Source organism: Rhinoderma darwinii, chromosome 5, assembly GCF_050947455.1.
Source record: "Rhinoderma darwinii isolate aRhiDar2 chromosome 5, aRhiDar2.hap1, whole genome shotgun sequence".
NCBI classification, from domain to species: domain Eukaryota; kingdom Metazoa; phylum Chordata; class Amphibia; order Anura; family Rhinodermatidae; genus Rhinoderma; species Rhinoderma darwinii.
This window is the reverse complement of record NC_134691.1, coordinates 209,895,802-209,908,450: the sequence shown is the minus strand read 5'-3', so window position 1 is coordinate 209,908,450 and position 12,649 is coordinate 209,895,802. Positions and strand designations below refer to the sequence as shown.

The following is a 12,649-nucleotide window of genomic DNA, read 5'->3' as shown; positions in this document are numbered from 1 at the left end:
CAGTCAAGAAGAATCTCCCCTCCCAGGGTCCCTTATTCTTTCAGAGAATAGAAACTCTGAAGTTATTAGCCTGGATCCTGAAAGGCAGATCTTGAGAAACCACGGTCTGTCAGACGAGGTAATTTCAATTACCTTATCAAGTCAAAGAAGTTACCTCAAAAATCTATCCAAAAATTTGGAAGACAATTTTTTCCTGGTATGGAGACGCAGGACCAGACCCTTTTACTCCCAACATCTTGAAAATCCTAGATTTTCTACAATCCGGCAAAAAGGGCTTAGCCCTAGTACCTTAAAAGTGCAAATTTCACCCTTAAGTAATATTTTCAATACTCCTTTAGCTGAACATCGGTGGATCAGAAGATTCACTCAAGCAGTCTCTAAACTGAAACCTTCCCTAAAGAAATCAGTTCCTACCTGGGATTTGAATGTAGTGTTAACGGCTCTTTGCGATCCTCCCTTTGAGCCGCTTGACACGATTAGTATGCATTTTTTAACTCTAAAATCTGCATTCTTAGTCGCTATTACTTCAGCAAGAAGGATTGGAGAAAGCCAATCTCGGTCGGTCACAGAACCCTACCTAAACAAGATCATTCTAAAGCTAGATCGTTCCTTTATTCCGTAAGTATCTACTGCCTTCCATAGGGAACATGAATTCCTTTTGTCCAGATCCTAAAGTCCTACAAGAAGGAAAAATTCCATTGCCTGGATGTCAGGCGAACAATTCTTCAGTATCTGGATAGAACCTCCTCTTGGAGACAAGATAAAAATCTATTTATCCTGTATGGGGGAAAGAATAGAGGAAAGAAAGCCTCAAAAGTCTCTCTAGCGAGATGGGTAAAAACTACCATACAAGAAGCCTGCAAGTCCCAAGTCCCTCCTCCTCCAGTGATGAGGAACCCCCCTAAAGGTGCCCCAGGAGAGCAGCTGAGGCTACCCCAATGATTGATCCCATGTGGACTCCAACCCTTGAAGATTATGAGCCTCAAACGCCAGATTTTATAGGCAGCTCAAGAATTCGGGTTGAGACTGCAGGCCTCACAGAAATTGACTTTGTCCACTCTTAAACACACTGGGTACGAACAACCTGCATGCATATGTCCTAGGGGGAGCTACACTGGGGGAGTCACTTGTTGAGAAGGATCTGGGTGTACTTGTAAATCATAAACTAAATAACAGCATACAATGTCAATCAGCTGCTTCAAGGGCCAGCAAGATATTGTCGTGCATTAAAAGAGGCATGGACTCACGGGACAGGGATGTAATATTACCACTTTACAAAGCATTAGTGCGGCCACATCTAGAATATGCAGTTCAGTTCTGGGCTCCAGTTCATAGAAAGGATACCCTGGAGTTAGAAAAAATACAAAGAAGAGCAACGAAGCTAATAAGGGGCATGGAGAATCTAAGTTATGAGGAAAGATTAAAAGAACTAAACCTATTTAGCCTTGAAAAAAGACGACTAAGGGGGGACATGATTAACTTATATAAATATATGAATGGCACATACAAAAAATATGGTAAAATCCTGTTCCATGTAAAACCCCCTCAAAAAACAAGGGGGCACTCCCTCCGTCTGGAAAAAAAAAGGCTCAACCTGCGGAGGCGACAAGCCTTCTTTACTGTGAGAAAGGTTTTAATTTATGGAATAGTCTACCGCAGGAGCTGGTCCCAGCAGGGACAGTAGATGGCTTTAAAAAAGGCTTAGATCATTTCCTAGAACAAAAAAATATTAGCTCCTATGTGTAGAAATTTTTTACTTTCCCTTTCCCATCCCTTGGTTGAACTTGATGGACATGTGTCTTTTTTCAACCGTACAAACTATGTAACTATTTAACCCCGGGGGGAAATCATTATTGTTGGAGATCGGCACCAAAGGGCCATCCGGAGGTATCACCACCGCCAACCCCCCAAACCTTTTAAACGTAAGAACTACCTGTCCTGCCACAAAAGGACGTTGAGCATTTTTAGTAGCTATCTGAGCCAGGGTATAGTAACTAGGGGAACCGGTGCGAGTGACTCCTCCAACATCACCCACAACTTAGAGGATTTATGATGGAACCAATCCAATAGACTCGCGCTCACCGCAGCAAAGTAATAGGATTGACAGTCGGGGAGACCCAATTCCCCACATCGCTTTCTCCTGACCAGCGTAGCCTTCGCAATCCGGGGGAGGGGGGTCTAGAATGCCAAATAAACTTGTTCAGAGTCTTACCTAACAACCGAAAAAACTGTCTAGGAAGTGCACACAGAATCTTCTGAAATAAGTACATCAAACGAGGCAAAACATTCATCTTAACTGCACTAATGCGTCCCAGCCACGAAAAATCTTTATTCTCCCATTTGGCCAAATCAACTCGAAGAGCTTGAAGAGGTAAAAAGTTGATAGAGTAGGAATCCGCAAGGTCCACCAGAATCTTAACCTCCAAATATTTCAAAGAACCCTCTTTCCATGAGAAGGATTAGTTACCGCGTAACTGTCTAAGTTCCTCTGCCAGCAGAGAAATGTTCATAGCCTCTCTCTTAGGCCTCATTTACACGAGCGTAATATACGCGCGTGCGACGCGCGTGCTTTTCACGCGTGTCGTACGCACCTATATTACTCTATGGGGGCATGCAGACAGTCCGTGAGTTTTGCTCAGCGTGAGTGCGCTGAAAAAAACTCACGACATGTTCTATAATCGTTTTTTGCGCATCACGCACCCATTGAAGTCAATGGGTGCGTGAAAACCACGAAGGTCGCACGGAAGCACTTCCGTGCGAACTGCGTGATTCGCGCAAGAGCTGTCAAACTGAATGTAAACAGAAAAGCACCACGTGCTTTTCTGTTTACAAACATCCGAACGGAGTGTCTTAGACATGAGCGAACCGAACTTTACCGGGTTCGGCCGAACTCGTTTTGACCGAACCCGGCAGGAGACAGTCACTGTGCAGGGTGCTGAAAGAGTTAAACTGGTTCAGCACCCTGGACAGTGACTTCCGATTCCAATATACGTGAACGTGTAAAAAAAAAAAAAAGTTCTGACTTACCGATAACTCCCGGCTTCTTCCTCCAGTCTGACCTCCCGGGATGACAATTCAGTCCAAGTGACAGCTGCAGCCAATCACAAGCCAAGCACAGGCTGCAGCGGTCACATGGACTGCCGCGTCATCCAGGGAGGTGGGGCCAGATGTCAAGAGAGGCGCGTCACCAAGGACGCGTCACCAAGGACACGTCACCAAGGCAACGGCCGGGAAGTTCTCGGTAAGTACGAACCTCTTTTTTTTTAAACAGGTTACTCGATATGGTGATCGGAATGCACTGTCGAGGGTGCTGAAAGAGTTACTGCCGATCAGTTAACTCTTTCAGCACCATGGACAGTGACTGACGTCAACTAGCCTCATCTCTATGATGGCGGCTGCGCGAAAATCACGCAGCCGCGCATCATACACGGATGACACACGGAGCTGTCAAGTGCCTTTTGCGCACGCAAAACGCTGCGTTTTTTGCGCGCGCAAAACGCACACGCTCGTGTAAATGAGGCCTTAGAGAGATTCATCTTATAATTACTAAAGTAACTATAGGTTTGGATAGTTTTCAACAGGGACGGCAGAGAAAAGTGTGGCTGCGTGATACAGAACAACAAATCATCCGCAAAAGCAGACAGTTTAAATTGCAGCTCGCCCACCTGGACACCCCGTATGTCACCATTATTCCTCACCGCAACCAATGAATGTTCCATAAGCACGGCGAACAACAAGTGTGAGAGTGGGCATCCCTGCCTAGTGCCATTCCCTATGCTAAACGGAGCAAACAAAGACCCATTGATCCTAATGCGTGCCTGAGGATGCGTATAAAGAAACATTGTGCGTGTCGACATCAACCGACCCACCCCCATCTGACGCAAAGCTGCCTCCAAAAATCCCCAGTCCATCCGATCAAAGGCCTTCTCAGCATCCAATGACAAAAGCATACAAGGGATGCTATTATGTTTGACTTGGTGTATCAATGCGAAGGTCTTCAGCGTATTATCACGTGCTTCACGCTTTGGTACAAAACCCACTTGATCAGGATGGACCAGCGACCCCAAGAACACGCTCAGTCGATTTGCTATCAGCTTAGCGTACATTTTAGCATCAGTATTTATGAGGGAGATTGGACTATAATTAGCACAGTGTTGCGGATCCCTACCCTCCTTCGGAATGACCGTAATATGAGCATGTAAAAATGAAGACGGGAATTTAGTGTGCTCAGAAACTGAATTAAACTACTCTAACAATGGTGGCACCAGCTCCTCCACTAATGACTTATAAAAACCCGCCGTATACCCATCCGGCCCAGGGCTCTTTCCGGCTGGCAGGGCCTTAATAACCTGAGACAACTCCTCTTTAGTAAAAGGCTCTTCCAACGCCATAGCGTCATCTCTGGACAGGGTAGGGAGGGCAGTATCCTGTATATAATCGGACAAAGAGAGCAACGGCTCTGGGGATGCATTGCCGATAGTTGGCGAGGGTAAATTATATAACGTGGAGTAATAAGCGCAAAAGGATGACGCTATGTCTTCCGTCTTATATGCCAATTCCCCCTCCTCATTTCTAATAGATGGTATAAAGGAGACGGAAGCCCTATCCCGCATTGCCCTTGCTAACGCCTTGCCCGCCTTATTACCCCGTTCATAATAATAACGCGAACAAACCTGACGCAGTCTCGCTTCTTTCTTATCTAAGAGAAGCTGAATGTCATGTCGCGTTCTAGTAAGCTCCCGAAGCGTGTTCTTGCAACGTCTGCTTGTGTTGAGATTCCATAGTCTGTAACTGTGTGAGAAGAGTATTAAGCTTTGCACCCTGCTCCCTTTTAATACGAGCACCATGCTTCAAAACTCCTCTAAGCACATACTTCAGAGCCTCCCATTTAACCGCTGGATCAGTCGTGTCTCGTGCATGACCCACCTGAAAATTCTCAGCTGTCCTCTTCATCTCTGACATACACAAGGAATCCTGTAATAAAGATTTGTTGAGACGCCAGGTGAATTTGCTACGCCGTAGTGGGGAAAAACGTAGCTCGCAGTGCACCAGAGCATGATCCGATACAAACACGTTACCTATAGAGGAATCAACCACAAAAGAAAGTAAACTATGATGGACCATGATATAATCTAATCTACTGTAAGTTATGTGCAAATGAGAAAAACGAGTAGTCCCTATCCTCTGGATGAGATAAGAGCCACGCATCACACAACTGCATATCCCTGAGCCTCTTCCTCAACTTATTATAAGCCAATGATGTCCGACCTGAAGAAGTATCAATTAAAGGGTTAATGGCCAAATTAAAATCACCACACAAAATCGGAGTACCGAAAGAAAAAGTATCCAATTCGTCTAGCATTCTAAGGAAAAAAGTGACTTGGTGAGTATTAGAAGCATATACATTGGCAACCGTAACCATACGATCCCCAAATTCACACTTAAGAGAAATATATTGTGCCTCTGCATCCATGAGGGAATCTACCACCTTACTCTGAAAGGATTTATGAAAAAATATTGAAACCCCTCTAGTCCTACCCGTCGGATTACTACAATGATAGCCTACCGGGGAGTACTTATTTTTAATTATCGGCATATGATCAGTTTGGAAGTGGGTTTCCTGTAAACAGAGAACCTGGATTTTACGTTTATGAAAGGAATATAAGGTCTGTGACCTCTCCTCTGGAACATTAAATCCCTTCACGTTCAGGGAAGCATTAGTAAAATCAGCCATTATCCAAGAATGCGAAGGAACCCAAAAATTGACCGGCCAAGAAACCAGATCCGAGCAGACCAGTCGCCACGATGCTCACCCCACCACAAATAACACAAATTCTCCACATCGTGTGCCATGTATACATGTCAAGCAAATAGATAAGCATAACATAAATGAAAAAAACAAAACAAAGACAGGCAAAACATCCTGTCTAAAATGGACTATTATATCGAACCCAAGGATTCTCCGTGAAAACCTATGTGGGGAACACAGAAGACTGCTGTCAAACAGAAAAAAATCCACTCAGAACAGTAAGGGTATATTCACACGCACAGTCAAAAACTTCTCAAAATATGGAGCTGTTTACATGGGAAAACAGCCCCTGATTTTCAGAAGTTTTTTGAGCAAGTCGCGTATTTCACGGCGTTTTCGACGGACGTTTTTGGAGCTGTTTTCAATAGAGTCTATGAGAAAACGGCTCCAAAAACATCCCGAGAAGTGTCCTGCACTTCTTTTGACGAGCCGTCATTTTACACGCCGTATTTTGACAGCGACGCGTAAAATGACAGCTTGTCTGCAGAGAACATCGTAAGACCCATTGCAAGCAATGGGCAGATGTTTGCCAACGCATTGGAGCCGTCTTTTCAGGCGTAATTCGAGGCGTAAAACGCCTCCATTACGTCTGAAAAGAGGTCGTGTGCACATACCCTAAGAATTGTGTATGGGCCTAGACTCCTCAGCCTATCAAACTACTGCAACCTGAAAAACAAAAAGGTTAGAAACATACATCCCAAGGGACAAACCGTCAATACAATGATAGCTTCTAGGTAGGGGAAGCAAACAAGTCAGTCAGGGGGCCTCAAGAACGCTGTCATCCCTGAAGAACTAAAAGTCCAGCACCAAACCCCAGCACTATCAAAACGTCAAGTTCAAGTATTACAGCGTGATCTCGCGAAATTCTGCTTGCTCTGCTGGAAGTACCACAGAAAGTGTCGGGATTGTGAATAGACATCCCATCCTGGCTGGAAGGAATGTCTATTCACTGTCTGAAACTTCAGTAACGTTAATGTGTCAGTATAAGACAGCACATAGCGAACGACGCAGTGTCACTATGCGCTGACTAAATGAATGGAGAGAAGTGTATGATGCTGATTGGTCAGCGTCATACACTCCTCTGTACAACACCCACTTGATCTAAAGTAAAAACACGACCAGTTGGGCATTAAGAAAGTCATTAGCATAAAGCTAAAATCGCTAATAACGTGGTAAAAATAGATCGCTTTTCTAAATAAAAAGCACTGCTGTCACCTGCATTAGAGCGCCGATCTCCTTATGTAGGAGATAGGGCACTTATAATGTGGTGAGAGTCTCTTTAAGGACACTGCTCTCTCTTGGTTTTCTTCATATCTCTCTGACCGCTCATTCAGTGTGTCATTTGCTAGTTCTACTTCTTCTCCTTCCCCTGCTATCGGGGTTCCTCAGGGATCAGTCTTAGGTCCGCTTCTCTTTTCTCTCTACACAGCCCCTAATGGACAAACCATCATCAGATTTAGCTTCCGGTACCATCTCTATGCTGATGACACCCAATACCTCTTCCCATGACCTCACCCCCGCTCTAATACAAAACACCAGTGACTGCCTGCCACTGTCTCTAACATCACGTCCTATCTCTATCGGAAACTGAATCTTTCTAAAACGGAGCTCCTTGTGTTTCAATCATCTACTAATGTATCTAAACCAGATGTCTCCATCTTAGTGTGTGGTACTTCCGTAACTCCTAGGAATCACGCCTGTTAACTTGGCGTTATATTGACTCTGATCTTTCCTTTGCTCCTCATAATCAATTACTTATTTGTCAGTGATTTTTGGAATTGGAGGAAGCCATTCTAGGGTTACCAAAAAAAGATAGCTGGATACAGAAGCAAAAAAATAAGGCTCAAGCCAGTGCCCATAGAAATATATTGAAAGCATCAACACATGAGAAAGGGGGGGGGTTGAGGGGAGCTCATGCAGGTATCACTTAATAATCCAAGAGCTCAAACTAGAGTAGTTAGAGATTCAGAAGTTTTGACATCAGGGCCACAACTTGTCAGATGCTGAGCCGGATGATGGGTCTCCGTACAGAACGGAGAGCAGGGAGAAAGCTATGGGTTCGCCTGTCTCTAGGGGTATTCCACCCCTTCTATGGGAGTGCAGGGCTGTTGCTCCGACACACCGCCACCAAAGTGAGGCCGGGGATCTGGCCAACATGATAGGCCGCAACTCACCCGCCCCTCCGATCCAAACAAGGAGGGTGCCAAGATGTTCCCAAAGAGGCAGGGGGTATAGATGTAGTGAGGATGGTACCTCGAAAGGCACAAGGATAAAAGATGGCCGGAGATTCCTGTTGTATATGGAGTAGCTCTCCAAGCAGGCGTCCATCCCGATCTGTTGTGGTCACGCCCCCTCATATTCAATTACTTGCACGCTCCTGTCACCATCACCTCAAAAACATCTCCAGAATCCGCCCATTTCTTACTCTGGAGACAGCCAAAACTCTTATTGTCACTCTGATTGACTCTTGTCTTGAATACTGTAACTAATTACTAATCGGTCTTCCCCTCACTAAACTCTCCACTCTTCTATCTATCCTTAATGCAGCAGCCAGGCTCACCTTTCTGACCAACCGCTACACCAATGCCTCTACCCTGTGTCAGTCTATGCACTTATTACTGTCACCCACTAAGCGCTCCGCAGTGCTGCACCTTCTTACATCTCCTCCCTCATATTTGTCTACCACCCTACCCATGCTCTACGTTCTGCCAACGACCTCAGATTAACACTCGCCATAATCCGAACCTCCCACTCCCATCTCAAAAATTTTTCTCATGCTGCACGAGAACTCTGGAGTGTGCTACCCCAGAAAATCAGATTAATTCCCAATATTCTGTTTTAAACGTGCCCTGAAAACACATCTTTTTAGACAGGCCTATAACATCACCTAGACAACCTAAATGCGAACCATAAAGGCAACATAGCACCCAAAGAATCATATGCAAAAAATTGAAAATCTTTATTAAATACAATACACAATGACATAATACGGAGTAAAAGGATGGACCATACAAGGAGAGTAAATCAGTAGGGTAAAATGTAAAAATTTAATGTCATTTACAACTTGCGCAAATTTTATTCATCTAGGGTTTTTTTCTTGTTTTTTTATTTCCATATAGTTTGTGTTTTCCTGTATGTGGGACTGTTCCTGTGAGATCCGCGATTGAGTGCACACACTGATTCCATACTGTCGAGTTCAAAGATTGGATACAACAATTGATGTTCATCGTTTAATGTTTGCATTTTCCTGTATGCTGGAATGTTCTTTGAGATCTACACCGTGTTCCAAATTATTATGCACATTGGATTTAAGTGTCATATACATTTAATTATTAGTTTTTCAATTAAACTCATGGATGGTATTGTGTCTTAGGGTATGTTCACACGGCCAAATTTCAGACGTATACGAGGCGTATTTTGCCTCGTTTTACGTCTGGAAATACGTCTCAAATACGTCAGCAAACATCTGCCCATTCATTTGAATGGGTTTGCCGACGTACTGTGCAGACGACCTGTTATTTACGCGTCGTCGTTTGACAGCTGTCAAACGACGACGCGTAAAAATACAGCCTCGTCAAAAGAAGTGCAGGACACTTCTTTGGACGTTTTTGGAGCAGTTTTCTCATAGACTCCAATGAAAACAGCTCCAAAAACGGACGTAAAAAACGCCGCGAAAACGGCGTGAAAACGCCGCGAAAAATGCGAGTTGGTAAAAAAAGTCTGAAAAACAGGGTCTGTTTTCCCTTGAAAACAGCTCTGGATTTTCAGACGTTTTTGTTGACTACGTGTGAACATACCCTTAGGGCTCTTTGGATCATTGTAATCAATCTCAGACACCTGTGATAGTTAGTTTGCCAGGTGTGCCCAATCAAAGGAAAACTACTTAAGAAGGACGTTCCACATTATTAAGCAGGCCACAGGTTTCAAGCAATATGGGAAAGAAAAAGGATCTCTCTGCTGCCGAAAAGCGTGAAATAGCGCAATACCTTGGACAAGGTATGAAAACACTGGATATTTCAAGAAAACGTAAGCGTGATCATCGTACTGTGAAAAGAATTGTGGTTGATTCAGAGCACAGATGGGTTCGTTCAGATAAAGGCATAATGAGGAAGGTTTCTGCCAGACAAATTAATAGGATTAGGAGAGCAGCTGCTAAAATGCCATTGCAAAGCAGCAAACAGGTATTTGAAGCCGCTGGTGCCTCTGAAGTCCCGCAAACCTCAAGGTGTAGGATCCTCCAGAGGTTTGCAAGTGTGCATAAAGCTATTATTCGGCCACCCCTAAACAATGCTCACAAGCAGAAACGGTTGCAGTGGGCTCAGAAATACATGAAGACTAATTTTCAAACCGTGTTGTTTACTGATGAGTGCCGTGCAACCCTGGATGGTCCAGCTGGAAGGAGTAGTGGATGGTTGGTGAATGGCTACCATGTCCCAACAAGCCTGCGAAGTCAGCAAGGAGGTGGCGGAGTCATGTTTTTGGCTGGAATCATGGGGAGAGAGCTGGTAGGCCCCTTTAGGGTCCCTGACGGTGTAAAAATTACCTCTGCAAAGTACGTAGAGTTTATGACTGACCACTTTCTTCCGTGGTACAAAAAGAAGAACCGTGCCTTCCGTAGCAAAATTATCTTCATGCATGACAATGCAACATCTCATGCTGCAAAGAATGCCTCTGTATCATTGGCTGCTATGGGCATAAAAGGAGAGAAACTCATGGTTTGGCCCCCATGTTCCCCTGACCTCAACCCTATTGAGAACCTTTGGAGCATCCTCAAGCAAAATATCTATGAGGGTGGGAGGCAGTTCACATCAAAACAGAGGCTCTGGGAGGCTATTCTGAAATCCTGCAAAGATATTCAAGAAGAAACTGTCCAAATACTCACAAATTTAATGGATGCAAGAATTGTGAAGGTGATATCAAAGAAGTGGTCCTATGTTAACATGTAACTTGGCCTGATAAGTTTTTTTTGATTGAAAGAGATTTTGATTTCTGTAAATATGACCTCCTGATGCTGCAAATTCAACAAATTACCATTTTAGTTCTCTTTACAACCTTTAAAATGTTTTGATCTCTGTTGTGCATAATAATTTGAAACAGTACATTTTGCGTTTTTTACTTCTAAAAAAAATCTGTTATCATTAGATTTATACAATAAAATTTGCATTATACTCCAACGGTTGATGGCTTGAAGATTATACTGACTGTCATTTGCATCGACTATTTAGGAAAATCAGCGAAAAATAACATTTGCATAATAATTTGGAATGCGGTGTATGATTCAGTGAACACAGTGATTTTGTCTTGTCAAGTCCAAAGATTGGATGCAATCGATGTACATCGTATAATGGTGTTTTTGTTTCCTCCTATATAGGAGATACAATTATATGGTATCATTTCTAGTATATCTTTTTATGTAAGGGGATTATTTTCTTATTTTTTAGAGGTGTCATTTTTTTTAGAGTTGTGTATGGATATAACCTGTTATATATACATATACATTTTTCTGTGACCATGTGATATTGCAGCACGGGTTATGGAGAATGTATACATTATATTTTACATTTTTTATTATGTATCTTTCCTTAATACTGTTTTCTAGGGTCACTTTTTACAATTTATTATATATTATGTATTTTTTATATGTTTAGTGTAATGTACTTATTTGTCACTGGTCACACGTTTCTTCTAATATATGTATATAGATATATTTATGCTGCATTATATAGTTTATTTTTTATATATAATTATTTATATTATGTAATACGAAATATGCATATTTTGCACTTATTAAATTAGATGTATTTTTTATACGTGTGTTATGCTTTTTCACATATTAATTGTTTACACATTATCAGCACTTCTTGTACTATTAATCACTAATGAATGTATTTTTTGAGCACTTTTATTCACTTTTTGCTTTTGTGTCACTTGTTTTCAGTTATCTATTGATTTGATCACTATCACTTCATTATTAACATATTTTTAATAATTTACTCTCACTTATTCACATCACTTCCTTATTTGCATGCACATTTTCAGGTACCGGTATATGCATATATTATTGTTTTATTACTATTAATTATTATTATATATATATATATATATCCTGGTTACTTATGCATCTTTATTGGTATCTCATTAATTACACAATATAACCCCTATTATATTTTGGTCCTCCTCTATCAGTCTTACAATCTGATGTCTTTTTGGCAGCCAACTTGCTGTCTTTCACATTTTCATATTTTTGTTTTTGACCTTTGATGCCTCATCAGTGGTTTGTGCAGACGCTTGGCTGCGCATGCTCTGTGGGACCCACATCCAGGAGTGCCGCTTGGCGTCGATGTTGCCATGGTGACTCATGTTTGAGATCATCACGTTTCGTCGTGTCATCACTCCGGCGTGTGGCGCTTCCTGGTATGTGGGTGCTCCTCAACATGTGTGCCGAGCGCCGATTTGCGCTCATTACAGGTGAGTCATCCTTTATACTCCTATATAAACCCCTAGAATTTTAATCACAGTCAGCCTCCTGATGAAGCCTGTCTGTAGGGCGAAACGCGCGTTGAGGCGTTTGTTCTTCTGCTAGCACCTGACGTTGCCTGTTCCACTCCGCACCATGTCTCAGGGTATGTGTTAATCTTCTGCTATGCTGTATTCTTGGGTCACACTGTTGCATTTCTTAAGCCTGTATCTTTGGCGTGATATCTCATCATTATTTATTATTTTTTTGTTACTGATTTAGTTTATATAATATTTGCTATACCCTTAGTACTACTATATATATCTTTACATACTCTATATGTGTGGGCATGTTATTACTGTTATTGCTTACGGAGTATGTTT

At 42.6% G+C, this 12,649-nt stretch overlaps 1 protein-coding gene across 1 annotated transcript in view; it reads right to left on the bottom strand.

Annotated features, from left to right (window-relative positions):
* Window positions 1–12,649, bottom strand: part of ATPSCKMT (ATP synthase c subunit lysine N-methyltransferase) — a 47,507-nt gene that overhangs the window by 26,573 nt on the left and 8,285 nt on the right. Inside the window, 1 exon segment of the mRNA XM_075826909.1 lies at window positions 4,927–5,078. The gene's annotated coding sequence lies outside the window, so the exon portion shown is untranslated.